Here is a 24,327-nt window from a genome sequence, read left to right on the forward strand (position 1 = left end):
ATTTCAGAAATATTAATTATTATAATGTATACCTTGGGTAGGGTCAATAAGAAAAGGTCAGAAAACGACAATTTGTTCGATTAAATAAGAATACCAGATATACATATAAATAAACGCTTTCAAACAAAACAAACATTTTGTAAAAAAAAATATGCACTCGAACATAATATACCAACCATCTCCTAGTTTGGAAGTCGATTAAAAAACAGTACTTATAGAGGCAATTATAGTAGACAAATTGTAATTCTAAATGTTATTACAATAAGTATTTCCTGGTTTCTTCGCAGTATAGTTATATAGACACACGACAAATACTGTTGGCTTCCCGCCAAACCACTGCGTCTGACAAAATAGAAACCCGAATCTGCGAGGCGGTACAATAAACGCTGGGCCATTTATGTTAAAGCCTATAGTACAGTTGACCGCAAGTCAAGCTATACAACATTGACTTGTATGCCTTGGTAACAGGGGAGAAATGCTATAAATTTGGGCAGCTTGATTGCATTTGCGGCGACAAGGCTACGGTAAATGACGCTTTATGGTTTACTACCTATGTATATTGGTATATTATAGTTGATTTATTATTATACAAAAAAAATATATATATAATCATACAAATCATATAGATTAAGTTAGCACATTCAAGACCCAGGAGGCCTACCACGAAACAAACAAACACGTAGCACGTTACTAACGTCCACATGCTGTCTCTTTTTCTCATATCGTGTACGCATCGTGCAAAAAAAAGAGAAAGTGTGGACGCAATGATGTGGTAGGTGCTTTTATGTTTCATAGTAGCTCCCCAGGTCAATCGGAAAAAGATAATTTTCCATTTTAATGCAAAATTATCATATGCAGGAAAAGCATGATAGCCATTAGGCTATATAGAGGTCGTCACATGACTTCGTTACATGATTCGAGGTTTGGAGTTAGATACGAATATTACTTAAACTTAAAAAAATATTGCATTCCTGTAGGGGCTATCGAAATTAGTATCTCCATTACCATTCTTATGTATGTACACTGTAGATGTATACACACAGATTTTGCAGTAAACGCTTATGACTTTTACTTTTAATATTCCATTTTCCATTATACGTACATTTACAAATATATATAAGTATAGGACATATTAAAGTGGAGTACCTGAATGTAGCGACTGAGGTACAATGTAGGTCCATAAGCTTAAGTTAAGTGTGTAACTTTATCAACGGAAGGTCCTTCGAGTTCACCCGAAAACGTTGCGTAGTTTGAGCTCAAGTCTCATCCATGCTAATATTACTTCATTAAATTTTAATGGCAAAATTAAATTTTATGCGCAAAAGGTGGCGTTATCGCTGTGAGCAATTTTCTCCTTGCAATTGCAACCTTAAGGAAAGAAAAGAATGGAGTTGAGCGAGTTGGTCTAAGAAATAAATTAACATAGGTACCTAGTAGAAATGTTATAATTAATCACACATATACATACATATTTAGTAATGACCCGAGGTTACTTTTTTCTTTGCTGTTGATCTATACCCGACGAGGTCATTAAGTACACCTACTGCTGGGTTTTTTCTGTCTTTTTTGTTGGTTATTTTTTCTTTTATGTTGATCTACCTTGGGGGAGTTGCAACAGTTAGTAATTTTTGTATAAAAAAGGTTTTCATTCCAAAAAATATGTACATAACTCACAGTAACGTTCACAACGATTAAATATAAAAATTGTAGGAAACTTGATTGCTGCATATACTTATACACCTATGTAGATTGGAAAGACAAACGGTGCTGGCCGTATGCCAAGTAATGTCGGCGCCGATAAAGTATTGAGGTTCAGCGGTAGGCGGAACCGCAGATAATATAGAGGAACGGAGTAGCACGACATGACAGCTGTTACCATAAATAAAATTTGTCTATACTAAGATCTACCCCGTTATTCAATTCCAAACGTTGTCTTTTTTATCATTTTCGATATTAGTGTCCGCTTGGTGTTTCGGTTCTCTATTTTGTAAACTGAAACAAATAAGAGATAAAATATTAAAAAATATTGAGTAATAATAAAAATAGAATGAAATTCAATCACTTGCATTAAACTTACGATTTTTCAAAATCCTCTGACACTCGATATAAATCTACGTCATACTCCGATTCAAACCCCGAGTTTTCTGCGTCGAAGCTCCCCACTCTATTTTTCTAATAATTTCGAATCTATTTTTCGTGCACGCATTCACTATAAGCTCTTCATAGTTAAAGCTATCTATGAAAAGCGCATTAACAGATTTTGACATTTTGAACTGTTATGGATAATATGCCAATACTTTGGCAACTAGGGATGCCAACGACCGTGCGAAGTGGAAACAATAATTTAGTAAAGCGGTTGGTATACGCTCAATAGCGGAAGAAACCGGCAAAACGCTCAGATGAGAGACAGAGAGAGATTTTTACTTGAATTATCGACGGTAACTGATGGTTGTCTGTCTATAAATAACATTATATACCCCTAATTTCGAAGTATTATTAATTGCGTAGACAAAATTGTTAATCATGGTAGCACTAATTGATTGGGGCTTTGTTAGTTAAGGGTTGTTAAGTACAATTGCTTTGTTATCGTAATGGGCTGTGATGAATGATCGTTAACTAATTATAACATTGTTTTCATAGTAAGGTGTTATTAGTTAAAATATATGATGCTTTTTGTACTTATTGTTTTGGGAGTATTTTGTGATAAGAATAAATGGTTTTATATATCTATTTACTGTTCTCATCTTGGTTCAATTCTTACAACTCAAAGGTTGGATTTTGGAAGAAATTGCTTACACGATTTGCGTTCATTTATGTTTGAATATCAAGTTATAACATGTTCCTTCTGTAAATGGTACTATAAAGAGTTCTCAAGAATCTACAGATCTGCTTTAATAAGTGACAACAATTCTAATAACTTTTCGTATTATTTTCTAACTTTATTATATACTGAAGTTATATTATATATCGGATATATATAAGACTTAAATTTGTGAACCGCAGCCTTTTCTGCAAATTGTGACCCCGCTTCTTCTTCATCTGTGTTTTGGAAGTCGGCAGTAGACTCAGCTTTAAGTAATTTTCGACGTCAATAAGTAAGTATAATCCTAAGTTGATTAAAGAATTTTGAATTTGGGGTGGGCTAGCGCAAGGACGGTCTAACCAGATATGGTTTCATAGACTTTCATACTTGCAGATGGGAATCTGCAACTTATATGAGTGCGTCTCAAACTATGGCACCTACTGTCTTGCCTCCTGCACTCGGGAAGATTCAATGTTGGACAGCGATAATGTTGTGGCCGTGGCACAACACTTGTCCGGGAAAATCTAATCTAACAAATGGTTGCAGAGAGTCGACTTAGCGTGTCGAGATGAACCTGCGTAGACTATCTCGCTACGAGAAATTAAATGGATTTTTGTAGCGTCGTAGCATCGACGTAGACTTCATCGGCTCGAGCTACGACACTTGCAGATTCGTAGCTTGCTACAAACTATGCTACGATATTTGTAACTGATAAGCTACGAAATCTTACAGTTAATTTTACGCAGCGTAAACTGATACAAGTTTATTTATATAAGTAGACATTGGAGATATTTTGTACATTATAAATTGTATCATAAAATCATAGCCGTAAAATTAAAACTAAGTATTATTATTAAATTTGACTATTCGAATATATGTTAAATATAATTTCATAGAATAAAACAAAATGTTTGTAAACGTAACAAAACTTGTTTAGTAGCGTCGTAGCTTTGAATTGCTACGAAATGCGAAATCTCTACAATATATAGATTATGTATCACACTGTTTATTTGTCTATATTATTTGATACAAATTTAGTTAAGCATGACTTAATTTACCTATGTAAATAAAAATAATATTAGTAAGCGCAGAAAATTAGATACCTATATATTTTATCATATAACTTATATATTTGAAAATCAAACACATTATTAAAAGTCGGTATTAAGTCCTAAATATAATTAAACTTATAGTTACGAAAATATATTTGAAGTAAGTAACTATTTTAACTTTTATCGAAATATTTTACGTGAACTGCGGTAGATTTTTCTAAAGAAAACTTATTCTTTAAAAATAGTTATAACTATTTTCTCATTTGGAGCGTCATTTATAAAACAAAGGCGAAGCTTGTTTTCGTTTACAAATTTGGTGACGAACTACGCAAATGGTGCCCCAAAGATTTATAGGGTCCACAGATGTAGAAAGAATTCAAGTTTCGAACGAAAAACATGAAGTACGCATGCGCAGAGGCGACCAATGTTGTTGCCTCGCCGCGCGGACCGTGCGTGACGGCTGCTCGAGATGCGTAGGGGTGGGACATGTCGATAGTATTATATCGATAATGATCCAAAGATGATGTAAGAAAAATATGAACGGATGATAATAGGACAATTTTGGTATTTTAATAAACTACTGAGTCTCTACTAGTTTCTGTGTAAATTTAAAATACTATAGTTTTGGAAAAATACTTAAGAATGAATGTAACTTATTTTGAAGAACTGTTTATACGCATTATATATTTATTTTAGTATTGTTAAATTATTATAGCTTAATATAATATGTCAATTAAATTTAGGTAGTCGTAATACTACTAGTAAATACACTACGTTTAAATATATACAAAAAACTAATCAGAAATGTATAGTATAGCATTCTCGTCAACTCGTTCTCTACCTAGAGATACCTTTTGAAAAATTGAAAAAACAATTCTTAATAGAAATATTTTAAGGTAATAAATGTGAGCTTCTAAACACAGCCTTAAACTTTACGACTTGACGAGTATTTATTTACAACATGTTTAAGAAGGGCGCATTTTTATGTTCGCTGATAATAAAATTATTACGAACAATAAAAGTCGACGTGCAGGACGTCCCTAACGGCAGATTTCCCGATTCAGTGTGATAAAATGTTTGGCACAAGCGGAGGCGAGCGCGCGGGCCCGCGCCCTTCTCCCGCCATCGGAAAATTCAAATTTGGAATCACAAACGGCAGATTAAAATTTAAAAAATATAACTCTTAGGTGACGTATTCTATGCCTAATTTGTTCGTAAGTTGGTATCATAACTCTGTATGGAAATAAAAGTATTAATTTGTGTGTAAATTAGGCTGTGTAACTTTTGGAAAAGATTGTTAATTGTGTAAATGTGTGTGACAGTACGATTTGTAAGGGACTTAAGTCAGTAGTCATAAGGGTCATCGAAATGAAATATGAGGTAAGTTTTGGGTCTAGTCAAAGTTATCATTATTTTACTGACATATTTTTTATTGCGAATATCTTTTGGAGATATTTTCTTATAACGATTATAATAATGTGCAGGAATTTAAATTTACACCAAACAGATTTTAATTATACAAACAAAATATGCAAAATACTCATTTGCTAGTCTATGATTGCGCCTAACAACGAGATATTATTATATTAAATAAGGATTTTAAAACTAAAATGTTTCTTACCTATGTGAAATAAAATAATAATTTCAATTTAAGTATTATAAAATCTACAAACATACTTTTATATTTATTCCATGTATTTAGTAAATACTTCGTACAGTAAGTACCTACTAATTCCATGATTTATTCAAACCTGCCACCTCCTGACCACCAAAATCCAGGGTTGCCACAGTCATATTAATTACTTCCGTGACCGACTATCCGTCAGACTATTTTGTTACACCTAGATACTGAAGACCTTTTTCTTCTCAAGCACTCCTTAGTCATGTTATACGGCCATGATAGAAAGACCATTCCTTACAGACACACCTCATTAATTTATTATGATAAGATTTATTATTCTGTGTTCAAAGTGACTTTATTACTATAGAAAGAGACCATAAATTATACGTTTGATTTCCCTAGAGCTTCTACCAACTTGAATGTAAAGTATTTTTATTAGTAATATAGTATTCTTATTAATATTTTTATTTCGATAACTATCGATAGAAGACCATATAATTACCATACTAGATACGGCTTTCCATACATATTATCATACAAAGTTCCCTGCAGCATCTGTCTGTTTGTCTGTTCGCGATAAACTCAAAAAACTTCCGCACGGATTTTCATGCGGTTTTAAAACAATATATTTTTATTCCTGAGGAAGGCTTAGGTGTATAATCTATTATATGTTTTTACCCGGGCGAAGCCGGGACGGCCCGCTAGTACTAATTAACTAACCTTTATAGATGTCGTACGAGGCGACTAAGGAATAGAAAACCTTGCCAGCTTTACCTGTCAGCTGTAACAAGAGCAAAGAGGAATGAAGTTATTTCATATGGGGCTTTTTGGCCATTGTGCCTTTGTCTATAAAGTTTATAGTAATATACTTTCACGAATAACTTAATTGACATCTCTATATCTAAATTAACTTTACAACATAAGAATGGAACATTTTTAAAACTTAACCTGGGACAAAAAAAGCCTGTTTTATTCGGCATAGATAAAAGTCACGTCTTTGAAACGTCAGCTCGGAACAAAGATCGTGTACTTTTGTTGTATACCATTAGCGTAGGTTTCTCGGCCACGAAATTCTTCTTCGTCCAGGCCTCGTCCTACCTTGGATCTTGCCTTGTGTGATATCGATGGAGCTCATATTTGTTGTTTGGCATTATGTGGCCTAGATATTCAAGTTTTTTGATTTTAATAGTTTCCATTATTTCGAGTTCTTTGCCCATTCCTTGCAATACGGTGCTAATTATATATATGCACCCAAGCCCACTTGATGCAATATCCTGTCGAATCGCTGTGTAAAGAGGTACATCGTAAATAACACGAAGATATTTAAGTGAAGGTATATCGTCATAGTAGCAGGGAATCGATACTGATCGTGTCACGTTATTTATGTCATAGTGCCTCAGGGGATTGTGGGCGCGGATGGCAGGTGATGATCTCGGTTGCTTAGATATTATGTTGTATTTGAGCTGAATACAAAATTTCATAGAGGCGCCCCCAGATATAAACATCATTAAGTAATTAACACTTGATACTAATATAACTAAAAATATATGATATATAATATAAAAAAATACTTATATAGTACTAGATGTTTCCCGGGGCTTCGCTCCCGTGGGAATTTTGAAATAAAATATAGCCTATAGCAATCTTGGATTATGTACCTATCTAATGGCGAAAGAATTTTTTAAATCGCTTCGGTAGTTTCAGAGACCCGGCTCAAACAAAACTTTATAAACTCACAAAACAACCAACTTTTAATCTACGACTTTTGATTTGTTGTTTATTTTTTATATATAAAAAAAATACAATCTAATTTGCGATTCTACACATCTTAACTCTATGTAATAGCCGAGCAACACGAGACTGTACAGTAGCGTTATGTAGCGGAATCGAACATAGAGTTAAGGTTTTATAGAAACGAAATTAAAATTAAAAATATGATTTTTTTTTGTTTAGTTTAGAAAAAAGTCGTAGAACAAATGATTTTAGTCTCTATGTACCTTATGCGCCTTTGGTAGGTTATGCGTTAGATACCAGTAACCCTGTATAGGCATTATGCCCTTGATGCTGCTTGATGGGAAGTGGTCACCGTAGCCTGTACAGACACCTGCAACATCAGCATTATCACACGTGCGTTGCCAGCTCTTAATTACTGCTAATTATTTTTTTTCACTACTAAACGCATGATTGTGGCGAGATGAAGCTATATATTTTGTTTCAAGCTTTAGATCTTAAACTCAACGTAAAACCAGCAATGTAATTAAATATTGCGTAAATGTGGCCGATAATGGCATTTGGATAAACATAAAGCAATGAAGATGTAAGAAGAAGGTTATGAGATAAATATGTATTTAGATATTTTTAATTTATAAGTTATTTTGTAAGGCAATCGATTTGATATAACGTGTATCATTTAATTATTTAAAGTTATACTAATTATAATATTATAATTCATAAAAGCAAGTAGTTTTGTCGGATTTTTAATCGATCACCGTCTAGGGGATGTTACGTTATTAAACAAACGAACACAAATTTCGCATTTATAAGTTGTAGAATTGTTTAATACATTTTATTATATACCTATATAAAGCATGGAGTTAGTAGGTACTACGGACGCAGTATCTACTAATTCCACGATATAATGATATACGATAAATATCAAAAGCAAGGCCGAATAATCCCTTTTGAAAAACAAACGAACAAATCACGTGAAAAATATTACACTTGTATGTTCAATCGTTCGATCACACGTTAATATATTTATTGATCCGTAAAACACACCCTTTTGGAAAAGTTCGAATCGCTTCAAATAATTCTCTCGTGTACTCTGCCAATTTGCTTCGTTCGTACCTTGGGTAATATTTCACGGGTATGAAGTTTCATCTCGAGGAAGCGGTAGATACTGTCCACATACTGTCTAATATGTAAATGTTAAAGGTCAACTTTCAACATAACTCACGGTCAATTGCACGAGCCTTTGTGTCTAAATGACGCGCAGGTTAACGTTAACGTCAAAGTCGACTGGTGCCATTGCGCTTATCGATTAATTTGTGCAATATCTAAAATTATCATATAAAATATGTAACTAACATTTGCTTATTTATTTAATTCATATAAGTATTTAGGATACTTACCAATATAACGAAACACTCATGAAGCCCGGGGGCTTAGTTCGACTTAAATAAATATTTTCAATCATTTTATGTCGATTATACAGATGTATCGTGGAAAGGTGGAACACAAAAAGGGTAGTCCCTTTATGAGAGCCTCCGCATCGAAAAGGTTTTGCGACTATCACCGTTTGCGAGGGACAAATGTCTTTTGCAATCATTTGAAATAAATTATTTATATACGCTGAACTTTTCGCAATACAATATGGAAGTTATGAAGTCACCCTTTAAAAAAAGTTTATTGGGTTAATAAAACAGTAAACACATGTGTTGTGGGAGGCAGGTTGTCAAGTGCCAGGAGACCCCGCTCTTTCATAATATGGGTGGATAATTGAACTGTTTATCAAATAAACTTTATAATTACAAAATTTTTAATAAATTGACTCATTCTGAGAATTTATTTAACAAACATAAAACTTACTATGTCATATACACAGCAGATTATGACGATTATTTTTAAACTATTTTCAGCCTATTGATGTGTCCCACTGCTGGGCAAAGATCTGTTTATTTGATATAGGTACTCGGGCGGATATTCATATTATTCGCAACAGATATAGTAATTTCGTTTCCATAGTTAGGTTTGCTGTTGACGACACCAAATCTTTCGGAGTCCCTTTCGGTGTTCACCAAGGCTCGGTGTTCAGTCCCCTTACGAAGTGTGGGTTTCCATTTCACTTCTCACTATCGAATTGATTCGAAGTGACACGGAGCGAACCAATCACAAAGCGGTATGGTTGTTGTTGCCTCACAATGGTGCACTGCGATTGGTTAGCTGCGTCTCACTGCGAGTCGACTCGATGATGAGATGTAATAGCAAAGTTGCACTACGCACAAATAGTATACACTATATATAATAGGATGCGTGTACACCAAACGATCGAATGACCATTCTATCCCCACTTAAACAAATTCTTTTAATGTAAACAGTTGTTTAGAGTTGAGCATTTTTGAGAGTCAAATGAGACAGAGAGAGATTACAGCAAGGAATCTTGATATGCAGTTGTTGACGTCAAAAGTTCGAAAGATAACAAAGTCTATTTTTATACTCCTGATCAAGCAAACAGGCATGCGGCCCACATGATGGAAAGTGGTCACCGCAGCCTATGGACGCCTGCAACACCAGAGGTGTTACACGCGCGTTACTTGCCCTGAATTAATCTTTTATTGCCCTTTTTGAAGAAATCCATATTGTTCCAGTATACCATAACAAGCGTGTCTTACAAATAACGTGTTTTTTACAATATTATTGGAATAATTTATTGCTTCTGCGAAAAGCTTCATAACATAATACACTAAGACTTATATAATTGGCAATTTACAGCCCAGAGCGAGCAAATGAAGGGAAATAATCGGAATTCTCTAGCTTTACTCAAAATGACTGTGCAGAAGTATAACTTATACCCAACTATTATATGCTAATTACATATGTGCGAGTTATGTAACTTAATGTCAATTCACGCGAATCTATTGTATTGTTTGGTACAAGGATAGAGATAGTATGACAATAGTATTAGATACATTAATTTTTTTACCAATTACCTTACTCATTAAGGTTCATGACGATATTTTCGTTATGTTTGAGTAAGCCCGTACATTACTTAATTTAAATACGAAAGTTTTGATACATAATCATCTTTCTTACCATCATTTGAGGTCGGCTCAATATGTGTTTTCTCTCCACAAGAGTCTATTTGCCGTCATACTCACGCCCACTCCTTAGTACTTCATAACATCGTGGCGACAAACAATCACACTTTCTCATATATGACGAAAGTTATGATACGTGTGTTTAAAATGTGTAACACGGCCCTTTTTTATTAACTGAAAAACTACTGTAACGATTTTGATTAAATTTGGCACAGAGTTAGACTAGACTTTTAGGAATAACAAAGCTTTTGTCTACAGCGGATCAAGCCGCGTAAGCTTAATAAAAGTTTACACTGGTTGTTGAAACTTCTACGAAATGTCAAATCCGTGTCTTTTTATTTTGACACTCAATCAACAAACACTTCCTGGAGTTTGCTAACTGACGTGTTTTCTATCTTATAATAATGTTCGATCGTTGTTGCTATGATTTCCCTGTCAACTTAGTTGCAAAGAGTTTACTTAATCAAGTTGTAGAACACGGCACAAACTCATTTCCATTAAGTAAATGGCTCTATTAATTTATCTAAGTTAATCGCTTCAACAGAGCTGGTTGAAAGCGTCGGGAAATCTTGTAGGTTTCTCGTAAACATTACGTTGTTACGCTTTTATTGCCGCTCCATAAAGGCTCACGAGTAATTGCATTCCAACCAATTATGCGTTGAACGTCGCGTGGTGGCCCTAGACTGTCCCATCCCGTGTGCGAGCTATACCCCGGCGCCCCCGTGTCGAATACATGTATTTTATTTTTATTTATGTATTTAAACTTTATTGTACGAAATAAAAGTCGCAAAATTACACGCTTTTAATACTATGAGTATAGTATTATGTCTTACGGCTTAGACAGAGTCAAGAGTTGTGAAACTCCAAGACTACGTTAAATCAAAGCAAATCTGATAAGGTACAAAACATGACTGTTGTTATAAGCAAAATTAGGTCACTTAACGTAATGCAATGATTAATATAGATGAAATGAAAGGTGATTTAAAAAGGTCATTCAAAGAGCACCACTGCGCGGGCTATATCTTGACGCCTCTATTGAAGCACAATTTGATTGAATGAGTCTCGTAGCTAACGTGATCAACGGATAAACGGTCACATGGAATACCGCGGCGCCCCCGGGATCTAAAGCCCAGGTGGGGTACACCATTTGCTCCCCAAGGTATGGCCATATCTAGAACGTCGAAACATTTGGAAGTTTCCAGAATATATCCATTTATGATGCCGTAGGCTCGAAATTCGCTCAATTGTGGTGCCGGAGTGGATATCCTTACATGGGAAATCATTACAGGGCTATTAAAGGCGTATAATACATTGTATTTGAATTTAACGTGGCACAAAGAGAATTTATGCAGATTGGAATAAATATGCGATTGGATATTATCTATTTCGTACTGGATGGAAAGGTGAAGTGAAGTGTGGATAACTCCGAAGACATTTACCGTGCATTAAACGTTAAACTCTGAAAAGCGAAACGAACACTGAATGATATGTGCACAACAATGATAAAAAAAACGAAATAAAAAATAAAAGTATTTTATTTGTATATTTGTATTTATTTATTTAAAACACATGTGAACTATAATGTGGGAAGTGACTTCAAATTACACTATTGAGCTATCGAATTAAGTTTCACTAACTCAGCGATACTATATTTAGCGTATATCATGAATAAACAGAAAAATACTAATAAAATCAAGTCTCTTATATAAATTTCGCTGTGAAAATGCTTAAATAGTGCGATAAGTTAGTTAGTTAAATAGCGAGATAAGTTAGTGAAGCTATATTTATGTTTATTTTTTTTAATTTAGCGCATTGACCAATCATTTGTTGTTATATAAATAAACAAGAGGTCTGTCCTGGCTTCGTTCGGGTAAAGCCATAATAAAAAGTTGCCTTTATCACTCTAGAAGGTTTCATCTATCTTTGTGCCAAAATTTCATCGAAATCGGCCAGTAATTTTTGAGTTTTAACCATTACAAACAAAAATACAAATCTCTCTTTATATTATTAGTATTGATATTTATAAATACCACTTTCTATTTTGACCTGACCGTATATTAAACCCAGAAAATCTAAGGGCGTATTCACCAACGCACTAAAACGTAAAATCCTTACAAAGTCTTGTTAAATCATATTTATTTGTTACATTTGTGTTTCTACTTAAGCTTGTTGATTAACGTGTAAAGCTTAAAGGAAAGGTCTTATAACAATGCAAGTGAACAAACTTCAAACAAGCGTTGTGAGTGAACAATGCAAATGCAAGTTGACAATCCGGCTTTCAATACTTCTTGAGTACAGTCCTCCTATTTCGTTATTAGCAGTTTTCTCTCATAGTTATAATATGACCTTATTTAAAAGTATTCAAAATAATAAGTAAAAGGTTTTGAATTAATTCCTACTTATTTACAGATTAATTTTTCTTCAGAAGCTTTTATAGTAAACCAAATGATAAGACTAGTAATTTATGTCTTATTTTAAAGTACATATGTATGTATGTAAATGAAATATTTTTTGCTTGATTTGGAGTATTTTTGAGTCAAGAGGATCATATGCGTAAGTGGATTCTTAAAACTTTAAAGTCATCTTTTACGCATTTTTAACGTGGGTTTCGGGGCGACCCAGCCGCCTATATTACCGGAAATAAGCGCGAATAAGTGAGAGAAAGAGAGAGCGATACGTGGAAAAAGACCCATTGTCATCGATATCATATCGATGTCACTGAACTTCATAATGAGTTATGTCTGTTGTATGTACCTAATAGAAGCCTATTACAACGCAAATGTCAACCACGAAAACTGTCGCAACATCACATACACTTACTGTATCCCATGCACAGTCTCCGCTGTGCCGCATGCTAGCGGATCTCAACGCATTCCTGAACCAGGAACCTGAGTGTGATGTGTTCGTGGATGGATGGAAGACGCTTGTCAGGAATTGTTTGCAGTTTTGTGAGATTGACGAATGTGAGTCAACGTGTTTAGGATGATAATATTGTGTTTCTCTAAGAAATTTTTGTAAGTGCTATTTTTTCTTACTAAATATTTTAAAAGGATACATATTGTGTACCGTTATATTTAGCTAAATAAATAAATAAATCGGTAGAATTAAAATATGTGAACCCTATTTGTCAAACAATATTTTTTGTACTCCAGCATGTGTGGTTATCTTTTAACGTCGGTTGTACACTTTGTTTATGCGAGAGGAATCCGCCAGGGGCCATGTCATGGGACATGTTGACAAATGTTCTTTTATTGCTCGTTGATTGATATAAAATGAAATTGTATAAGGGATTTGTTTTGTTAAATAAAATATGGTTTTTCGTATGGCGCACTGAAAGATAGATCCTAATAAGTGGGGCTATATTCTTTATAGCTAGGAATATCTTTTGTTGTGTCTCTCTTCAAACTGTGGGCCTACACTCGCCCTCTCTCTCTCTCTCTACTCTTTGGAAATTGTTTATTATTACTATTTTCACAAATACTATAAATACTACTATTTATAAATACTTTTGTTAGTTAAATGCTACTTTGTACTCCCACATAGTTCTAGGCGGAGCCGTGTTAATCTATAGAGTAACACGGTTTCTCATCATCATCATCATATCGAGTGTGTTATTACTAACACTGGTGTCAGAATTTATAAAAGTCGCCTAAAAGCATCTGACATGACTTTTACGACTACTTAACGCCATCAAGTGGCAGGTAGTCGCATACACACTAGTGAACTAAACTGTCCACCAGTGTGCAGGTTTTCTCACGATGTTTTCCTTCACCGGAAGCAAGTGGTGGTCTATGAAAACTACTATATATGAGTCAGATTGGTATACAAACTCACATGGCACGAGTAGGATACGAACCTGAGACCTTTCGATTCACAGGCGGGCGTCTTAACCATTACACCACCACCGTTTCCACGGCCACCACGGCTCCTGTAACTCCTATATCTTACAACAACATAAAATATGCATATAGTCATATTAAAAATTCGAAAATCAGCTGAACACAAACTTTTATCTTGTTGTAACCAGCCAACAACAACTCTTTGATTTAATAATACAGACAGACGAACTTATAGGTAATATACTATAACGGCCCGCCCCGGTTTCGCTTGGGTAAAACCGTAATAAAAATGTAGCTTATATCACTCTTGAAGGTTTCGTCTATCTCGGTGCAAAATTTCATATAAATCGGCGTTGTAGTTTTTGAGTTTATTCATTACAAACAGAAATACAAATATTTTCTCTTTATATATCCATACTTTTATGGATAGTGAAAAAAAATAAATCGGGCAATGAATCACCAGTCAGTATTAAAAGGAACGAATGAATAATTGGACAATTTAAAAGTTATAATAGCGACTATATAATTCAGAAATATCGCGGACGGCACTTACACCGTAATGTGGTAATCTCATGAACTGAATTTCCTCAACAAAACCGTTTATGAGATTTAAAACATGAATAATGTAGACGCCATTTCGGATAAAAATGCTGGACAGCCCTTGGTCGCTGTAATAGGTATTTTTCTCTTGAAAAACAATGGAGGTGTTAAAATTAAGGTCCACCTTTGTGGCCTAAAGACAAAGATCATTTATTTGCAGAAATTGAGTTTACATTATTTACAATGTGGTGTTAAAAGAAAACTTAATCCATGTCTCACTATGGGTAAGCAAATTTAAATGGAGAGAGCATGCTGTCATCTCACAAAACAAAAAAAGTAACACTAGTATATCGATACTATTTACTTTATTGTAATTTTTATCTGAGTATGTCGTTGAAAAAGTCGTTTAAATTATAATAACATTTATATGGTAACGATGTGAATAAATTGAAATTAATACAAATTAAATTATTATTGGTAAATTTTCGAAGAACGGCGACGTTGCCCTACGAATATAAAATGTATATTGACAGATCCTACATATCTTTTAAATTTCATCAAAATCAATACATACCTACATACAAACAAAAAATGTATTTTTGCCCCAAGTTGACTTGTAAAATAACAAATATTATAATTATTTTTATTTCACTAAAAAAATATAAATTCAAGCCCTTGCGTTCTTCGAAAATTTAAAATATTTGTTGTTTTTAGGGTTCCGTACCTATTTATAATGGTAGCAATTTAATTTGAATATTTTATTCAAATTAAATTGCTACCATTATAAATTTCTTTTTAAAATGTAAATAGTTTGCTATTTACATTTTAAAAAGAAATTTATAATGGTAGCAATTTAATTATGTAAAGAGCAGGAAATCTTCCTCCGTTTCAAATTTCTTGTTTACACCGATACGGATGCTCCTTAAATTGATTTCAAGAAGCCTTTACTTAAAAGCCTGCAATTCGATATTAGGAGCCAATAATATTATTACAAGAGTCAATTGATCAAATTTCTTTTTCATTCAGTAAAATTATCGGTATTTGACGAAAATATCTCAGGAATGAATAAAAATATCTTTGATTTGATTTATAAATAAATTTGGGAGAAAGAAGTTCAAGGCATTACCTAAGAGATGATAGGATGCAGAAACAATTTGTATTTAATATGATTACCATTATTATTAGTTCACTGTTTATTTAATTCATTATTTTATTATTACCGTTATTTCATTATGTATTTAATCAATTATATATTTATTACCGTAATTTCATTATTTATTAAATCAATAATACCGTTATGTAATTATTTATTTAATCAATTATATAAATATAACCATTATTTCATTATTTATTTCTTTCTGTTGTGAGCGTTTTCTCAGTCTCTTCTGCAACGGTCCCCTTTCTTGGATTATTTTCTAAACATCGGAAGGAGTTCAGCATCATTAGTTGTCAGATCTTAGAGACGTATATCCTCTTTGACGGCCAAGCTTTTGTTTAGTTAAGGGCGGGTTGCACCAGTCAACTTTGTCGTTGACTTTAACTTGAGCGCCGCTGACGTTAATATAAAATGGCGTATATAAATGGCTTTGCGTTAAAGTTGACTAGTGCAACGCACCCTTAGTATTTCATTACATAACGTACTTAAGTTCTCTGAACATCAAATAATATATGGTATTCAGCATAATACTTAATTAATGAATTCAAGTTTTATCAAAAGAAACACACAGATCATTAATAATAGAACAATATATTGTAATAACTGAAGCTAATTTACAATCCACGACCGTTCGGTATCAAATTCAGTTAAATCTTAAAATCCTATAAGAAGATCTAAGTTGATTAAACCCTTTTCAACAGTTTTATGTGAGACTCGAATAAGACGATTAGCGCTGAGAGGTTGGCGAGCGAGTTATAGCGCGGCATCACTGCTCCGTTGTGCTACGTTGAGTCGACTCCGTCGTTTTACATAGGTAGGTTTGATCCTGACGTACCCTGACACTGCATTTGTGGCAAGCAAGCGTTGATCCGTTGACGGAGCGCTGCACGACGCAGAAGTGAGGAGGTTCATTTTGTGGCTCGTGTGGCTCGTGATGTGTGGGTCTTCTAGGGCGTTTGAATAAGCGATGCTATATAGGAAGCCTTCAGGAGATGGTGTAAACTACTTTTAGAAACGACTCCAGTTTATTTCATTCACACAGTTTACAACTTTACAAGAATAGCATAACCGAACATACATACAGTAAAGAGGCTGATTGGCGCGACGTATCGCGCAGTTACAAATAAGATACCAAACAATGACTTGACAAATGAACACGGGGGGCCACCGCAATACAGTAACTCATCATTATTTTCCACGTGTCACAATATGATGACAATTGTCATTTTTTAATACTAATTATGACTTTCTATATCCATACTAACATAATATCCATCCATCATCCATACCATCTGTACTGTTATTATAAAGAGGTAAGCGTTTGTGAGTTGGTAAGTTTGTATGTTTGAGGCGGATAATCTCCGAAACTACTGAACCGAATTCAAAAATTCTTTAATCATACGAAACATACATTATTCAAAATTGCTATTGGCTATATTTTATCTTAAAATTCCCACGGAAGCGAAGCCCCGGGAAACATTTAGTTATATATAAAAAGAAAAGATTTGTTTTTAATGAATAAACTCAAAAACGACTGGGGCAATTTTGACAAAACTTGGCACAGAAATAGACGAAACCTTTAGAAGTGACATAGGCTACTTTTTTATCATGGCTTTATCCGAATGAAGCTGGGGCGGGCTGCTAGTCTGCTAGTTTCATATTGAAACCTTATTTATTTACTTTTAAAACCACAATAATGAGCTGAAAGCAAATACACCCTTAAATTTCTCAGCTCCTCCTAAATTAACGCGGAAAATACTAATTAATTAATTAACTATTAACATGTATGTTCTCAATTTACATATGGTAATCGCGTTAGAGACCGACGAAGTCTTACAAAGGCGTCAATCATTGGCGCGTCGAACTGTTACATAATACGGGCTCCATGCACACCGTCGTCGAACAGTTCGCCAAACTTTGCCGGATTTCGTATACATTGCTGGTTTTCCTACGTTTTTTATTACGCAATGTTCACGCATTCGCATCGGCAGTGTGGAGCTGGCACACAGACCATTTAAGAGCTGGCATAAGATTGCAATATTGCAATATTACAGATTTTGATCAATATGGTAAGAAATATAATGGGCTCGCGACTACGTACGCGCGTAAAAGGGACCAACACTGTTTGAATGAGTTTCTTTCGGCATTTCTTCTCAGCAGTGGTCGTTCCGAAATGCTAGTAGTTGTAGCTTTGATAAACATAATTTAATTTAGATTATGACGTGAAAAAGTGCCTGTGAAGGCCTAATTTCTGAATAAATGATTTGATTTTGATTTTGATTTTGATTTTAAACGGATAGTCACATTTACATAATCTAATTCAAAATGGCAAAGTGGCATTTTCTTACTTAATAATAATAAATATTAGGTTCCTTCCATATGAAATTGGCGTTTGGTATAGGAGGAACAAAAAGTCGAATATTTTCGAATATAATATAATTATTACCATACCAGAACCATTATTATCTATGCACTTTTGCCATCTCAAAGGTAGTTCATTGATCCCTTTACTAAAAAAACCATTCAACAAAACGCCAATTTTATAATAGTCCTATTTTTGTACTTTTTACTTTATTGTGACACGAACAGTCATTACAATATTATTAATTTAGTGCTAAGTATTACTAAATTCTAAACATTGAGTGCCGAAAATTTCATATTGACAAATAATGATCCAAGATGATTGAGGAAATTAATTATTATATTTTTATTACAATTTATTTCTGTAATAAATGTGGGAACCGTATAAATGTTTGTGGATAACAAAAAGTGAATTTTAAAATCCTCGGAATCCAACTTTACACAATAAAAATGACTTTAAAATATTCAATAAAAATAAACTAAAATAAAGTTTTTGATAAGTATATGTAGTAAATGCAGAAGTTCGAATGTGAGTGAGAACAATGACAACCGCACTCACTCACTCCTCGTGAGTATGTTTTTTTGTTAATAACGTAAAATTCATGGATTTCTATGAAAGTTATAATGGTACAATGTAACCTGGACTAGCACATATTTAGTGTGAGTTGCACCGTAAAATTTGACGCAAAAGGCAAAATGGCGTACTTTGCGTTTTCCTGCATATGTTATAGTTAACGTCAAAGATACGACTCACCCTTATTTATTTAAACTTTATTACACAAAATACAATTTGTAAAAGTACAAAATCACGAGTCAACCATTTGGTTAAGTCAGACATATTTATCCGGGTTTGGTAGATGTACCTATATAATATTTTTTCATAATAACTGTATTATATATTATAATGTAATATTTGGAAAACGACGCTAACATTGTAAGCTGGTCGTAAAACGGTCGTAAACATGACGGTTGCCACTTTACTGCTTCAATTCAGTTTTGATTGCAAACGCACGGATAAAACGCTTGTCATTTGTTTGTATCTAAACCATTGTTTCTTTGTATTCCAGTCGGGTAAGTTACTGTAAGTACGAGTATAATATTACTAGGGTGGGTTGCGCTTGAAAGTTACAGACAAAGTCAAAGTTTACTGATGCAACACTAACCACTCCTAGAAATGACTTCGGCTGTGTCACTCTGACGCAAATTAAAACTTTCATAACGACGATGTTATGAAAATATAATAGATTCAAGACAACTATTAAGCGTCTGACTTAAATTTTACAATTAACGCCATCACGTACATATTTAAATATTAAATGAACATGAAACCATTTAGCTACATATATTTAACCATTAAATGAACATGAAATTTAATGAAATTGAAAGGAAAAATCCGAGATTTAAACATTTTAAAAATTACCCTCAGACCACACTCACATTATAATTGTACGTGCAAAATTGAAAGTTATTCAAAAAGTAAATTAAAAATTTTTTTATACGATGTTTAAAAGCCACGATTAAAATATACTATAGATATAAAAATGTAGAAAGACTATAATATAAAATGACGACCAGCGTCGTCCAGCGGAAACGGATGTTTTATCAGAGGTTAATCTTAAAGACCTTTGTAATGATCCCTATAAATAGGGTTACGGGTAACAGTAAAGATATCTTTTTATTTATTGCCAGTAACATTCAATCTCAAAATAATTTTCATCAAAAAAAAAACTAGTTTAGTTGCGACCTTGGGATTCGTTCCTGTGGGAATTTCTGTATTAAGAATGTAATGTTGTCTTACCTGATTTTTATTCCTCCCTTGGACCAAATTGAATCAGAATGATGTCGATTTCATCAAGGATAATATGCGAATACTATACCGACGACCGTGTGAAATGAAGACGAAAAAGTAGGAAAGCGGATCCCGGGCTTGGACGCTCAACTGCTGAGGAAGAAACCAAGATCACCCGTATGAGAGAGAAACCAAACTTCATCGAAATGAATACAATAGTCCGTGCGTAAAAACGTAATTATGTACAAACATTATTTTATTCTCATACGCAAGTCTGTCTGTTGCGTTTTCACGGCTTAAACCGCTGGGCTGATTTTAATGAAATTTGGCATAAATATAGTTAAAGATTAGAATTCAAATAGTACTTAGGTATCTTTAAAAATAAAATCTACACCGAAGACCAGAAATATGGGGCATAGGTTTGTAAACACATGTTGAAAAAGTTATCAAATCACGTTGAGAGCCGAGTTTCGAACTTCACATATCCTAAAGTTGTTGGTACCAAGTTTTATTTTAGGTAAATTTTAGTTAGGTAAGATTTTTTTTACCTTAAGTTATATCGATAAACAGAAAAAGTATGAAAATTATTCAAAAATTAGTCGAATGAAATGAAAAATATATTTTATGAAATACTTTTACTTGAAAGGGTGAGAAAGGTAATGTAATTACAGGGAGCTTTGGCAAAAGGTTCTAAGCCAAGTCGGTAACGCGCGTTGTGACACCTCTAGTTATAAGCTACAATATAAAAAATGGCAATGAAAATAATGGAAGAAATTGATAAGTTATCGGAGAAACAAAACAGGTATCCAAAACTCCAAACACACGAATAAGATTAATATCAGCCTAAAGCGAATAAAATAAAAAGTAACATCAAAGTAACGAAAGCAATAAAAGTTGTTCTTCGCTCTAATGTTGAACTCTGGTAATCCGGCCAAATTCGGGAGGTCAGCAGTGTCCAACGTCCGTGAATCCGCAGCGTTATCTCGCGCCAGCATTGCCACTTTCACAATTTTATTTCAGCTAACTTTGTTTTACGAGTTAGGTAATGCTTGTGGAGAATGAAAGCGATTTTGTTAACCTCGTAACTGCAGTGAGACTTGCTTAAAAAGCCGTACTAAATGAAATAGTTCGGTTCCTCTCACATTTTCCGCTTTTCAATATGGATTTTTTCTAGACCAAAGTGATAAAACCAATAACAAACAAACTAATGTACAAACTCAAAGTATTTTTGCTGATATTACGGATATATCTAAATGTACCTGCTACTTATTTGGGAATGCCAACTGTTAAGGCTTTAGGCGTCTCGTACGACATCCACGGTAGGATAAGGAGTTGTCCTATTCTAGGAACAATACGACTATGCTGTCGCTTCTAATCGCTTCGCTTACTCTTTGACCACGATTTTAATACACAGTTTGTGAAATTCTCTGTGAAACCTGCGGGTGCGGTTCGTCACGTGACATGTTACAAGGACTTTTGTAATCGTGTTTGCAGCACGTTCCAATTTTGAAATGTCTCATTCGTTTATCGACTTTTTCCCCTGTTCATTGGAATTATAACTTGTACGTGATCCGTTAATAAATTATTTATATAACAAATCACGACAATCCTAGATTTCTGAGTGATACAGCGAGGCACATCTAACTAAATTAAACACAGAATTCTTTCTTGTTATAAAAAGTTTCACTTCATTTCAAAGTTGAGATAAAGTTCTCAACAAATCTTCGTCGTGCCTCGTTTTCCAGGTGGCTCGCCAGATAAATATGACAAATATTTCGCGTTGAATATTCCGTGGGAATACAATAACCTCTCTACATATATATACACAGGGTAATTTATAATATATCATTCATTTTTGAATCAGCTAAGCCAAAAGTATCTGTGTCACTTCGCAGGTTTTTTCTGTCTTTCTGCCAGAACAACAGACACAAAAGTCGTAACATATAACGTGCGAGCTATATAGTACACTTCCAGGAAGTTTGTTTGACGCTCGAAGGATTATATGTGTTGCATCGGAATTGGGTTAATCTCTTCATTCTTGCGGACATCTTCGTCTTGGGTCAGTTCATTGTTCGGAGATTATTAGAATAATGGAGTGGTTATATTATTTTGATGACATTACGCGGGGAAACTTTTAAAGTTTCACTTTTCAAAAATATACCATTGTTAGTTTCAACGTATCCTTACTAATATTATAAATGCGAAAGTAAGTTTGTTTGTTACTTCTTCACGGTTTGTTAGCTCAACCAATCTTCTTGAAATGTAGTTTGAAGTCCGTAGTAGGATGTAGAACATCTTTAATTTAATTAAAAAAATAACTGTTCCCGTGGTAAATTTACGCGGGCGAAGCCGCGGGAAAAAGCTAGTATTTTATAATTAGTTTTGGAGACTCATATAAGTGAATTATTGTATTCTTTATGACTCAATAAAGATCTTTAAACCTAAACCTTTTAAACTATAAAACATTGCAATTTACATGTTAGTTACCGGAATATGCTTATTATAATTGATCTTTACCTCCCGTTATCTTTGTTTCCTCTCGTCCATGTATCATAAGTACCTACTTATGATACCTACCTAGGTATGAACCTAACAGGGAATTGCAAGATATTTGTAATATCTTAGCTCTTTCAGAAACGTTTTGTTGGCCCTTTGGACACAAAACAAATAGCACAAACAATTTAATTGCTAATTACATCTATAATTACTTTGGCAAATGTTCATAAAAATAATTAAAGAAAGTTATTTATTGACTTAATCTTTCTATTATATATGTATAATCAATATTGTACATATATAATAGAAAGATTAAGTTAAAATTAAAACTTTCTTTGTGAGAGGCTTTTCTCATTCCAAAAGATGAATACATGACAAATCCTTTAAAGCATACAAATAAATAATACTAAGAATAGCCGAGTCTGAAAATATCTTGGCTTGAAATTAATTTCCAATAATGAAACGTGCCAGAGATGTGTGGGCGCTCGCAGCCAATGAATTCAGACTAAATCCTTCACCCACTCAAAAGTTATAATATTTTCCTCGTGTCTTCTCTGCATAATTTTACTTTCTTTCCATAATATAATTTCTTTAGTAATCGAGGCTTGGCATGGGTAAAACTATAATAAAAAGTAGCCTATGTTATTCCTGAAGGTTTCGTCTGTGTCTGTTTTTTCATCAAACGGACAGACAGACAAATAATGTAGTCTTCTTAGTAATAGGGTCTCGTTTTACCCTTTGGGTATATAAAAATAACTAAGACTAAATTTGCATGTCACCTGCAGAGTTCAAAAACTTTTCAATAAAGGAGCATGTAGTGCCAGCAAGTCGGCTGACAGCGAAATAGTTTCTCTTCGAGTTGGGCACAAATATTTGCAAGTGAAAATCGAAAATATATTATGTATTTCATTTGATAGATATCTTCTATACAAATCCTTTACTTTACAAATCCTACTAAACTAATAAACACATATGGGGATATATGTAATTGTGTTTTTTTAGGTACCTATGTGATTGTACTCTTTCACGCAAAATCTACTGGACAGATTGTTATGTGGTTCACGCGTAGAATATAATCTGGAATAACAATAACCTGGAATACTTTATACATCGAAATTCCCATTCGCGCATTCAAATTTCTGAATAAATGTTTTTACTTTGAAACCAGTAGCAGGTACAAAGCAGACCTTGGGTATCGACAACTAATGGCTGAATAAGTAACTTCTAAAACGCCTAAAATAAGAGGAAATAATTCCAGTAACAAAAAAATAAGTACTAGAAAACCTAACTCTCTAAGGAGCTCAGGTTTTAACACAAGGAGCTGGTACTAAGCAGATCATGGATCATGGATAACAACTAAGGGCTGAGAAAGTGACCTTCAAAACGCCTAAAATAAAAGAGAATACCAGTTGCATTACTAGGAAAAATACTAGGAGACCAAACACTCTGAGGAGTTTCGACAAGATGAATGATAGATATTACCAGTAGCAATAATCGAAGTAGGTACTAGGAGACCAAACGCTCCGAGGAGTTCGAACTGTTGTTTGCGTCAAGCGAGAGACGGCAATTCAATCAATAGCGAATCTATTTCCAGTGCAGTCGCGGCAATCTCGCGAGACGACGCAAAATGAGAGAATACACACGGTTTATTTCACTTAGTTTTACTCTCATCTTGGTATCATTCATCTGGATAGGTAAAAAAACGGTTGCCTTGTTTTCGTTTCCCGTCATTGCCATCAAATTCTTAGATTTACTAATGCCTCTAATAAATTGCTCATTTTCTTGAATTCAATTTAATTCCTCTTTTAAGAACTTTTAAGTAACCAAGGTGTGTCTTGCTACATAGATATAAG

The 24,327-nt window shown here is 33.9% G+C and overlaps 1 protein-coding gene and 1 long non-coding RNA gene across 8 annotated transcripts in view; one reads left to right on the forward strand and one right to left on the reverse strand.

Moving 5' to 3' along the window:
* Positions 1-1,152: 1,152 nt before the first annotated feature.
* Positions 1,153-1,807, reverse strand: LOC128679123 (uncharacterized). The gene is made up of 3 exons (XR_008405722.2): positions 1,675-1,807; positions 1,469-1,595; positions 1,153-1,368 (listed from the first exon to the last, which is right to left on the reverse strand). It is a non-coding gene; the product is annotated as an uncharacterized LOC128679123 (long non-coding RNA).
* Positions 1,808-4,932: 3,125 nt separating this feature from the next.
* Positions 4,933-24,327, forward strand: part of LOC128679094 (uncharacterized) — a 232,604-nt gene continuing 213,209 nt past the window's right edge. For all 7 annotated transcript variants that reach the window (XM_053761090.1, XM_053761094.1, XM_053761086.1 and 4 more), the window contains exon 1: positions 4,933-5,235. The gene's annotated coding sequence lies outside the window, so the exon portion shown is untranslated. The remainder of the gene's footprint in view (positions 5,236-24,327) is intronic.

This window comes from Plodia interpunctella, chromosome 21, assembly GCF_027563975.2.
Source record: "Plodia interpunctella isolate USDA-ARS_2022_Savannah chromosome 21, ilPloInte3.2, whole genome shotgun sequence".
Taxonomy (NCBI): domain Eukaryota; kingdom Metazoa; phylum Arthropoda; class Insecta; order Lepidoptera; family Pyralidae; genus Plodia; species Plodia interpunctella.